We start from the raw sequence: 775 nt of genomic DNA on the forward strand, positions 1-775 counted from the left end.
CACAGATAAAACACTCTCTCTCTGGGCATTCTGTAAAGTGTGGGTGGGATTGGGGTAGGTTGACTCACTTTTCATACTTTGTTGAATGAAATTCCAACATATGAGTACATTTATGACTAAAATGATGTGTGGAGTCTATTGGCACAGTGTTAAAAGACGAGGAGCATCTGCTCGGACTCATTTATAACATTTAACCTCTTTAATTATGTTTTTTACTCAAACAAACGTTTGAACTGCAGAATATTGGTAAAGTAATTAGAGAGAGAGAGAGAGTGTTTTAAAAACATTCCCATTATTTCTGAATGCTTTCTGAACATTCCAAAAGTGCAGTTTTTTAAACGTTTTTCTTGTTTCTGCGAACGTTAGTGAAAACAGGATTATTGTTAAAGGAAATGTTACATTTTAGAATTTTGCAAACGTTATGGGAACGCTACTTTTGAATGTTCTCTGAACATCCTGAAACAAGTAAATAGTAACATTTGAATGACGTTAAAGTTACATTTGAAAAAGTAGCAACATTTAAGTAACATTTGATTAAAAAAGTTCCATGGATGATATATAAATACGTTTTTTATGTTAACATTTTGAGAACGTTATTAAAGGCCAGATAACTTGGATTGAACGTTTTGTTAAGGTTACTGGAAGAACATTTGTTTATAACTTTGACTTGAGCAAAGCTCTTAAGATTCTCTTCTTTTTCAATTACGGGCAACATCTCATTACTAATAAAAGTAGTAAATAGTAACGTTTAAAAAACATTAGAACAACATAAAAA

This window comes from Sinocyclocheilus grahami, unplaced genomic scaffold (assembly GCF_001515645.1).
Source record: "Sinocyclocheilus grahami isolate Dianchi unplaced genomic scaffold, SAMN03320097.WGS_v1.1 scaffold22194.1, whole genome shotgun sequence".
NCBI lineage: Eukaryota > Metazoa > Chordata > Actinopteri > Cypriniformes > Cyprinidae > Sinocyclocheilus > Sinocyclocheilus grahami.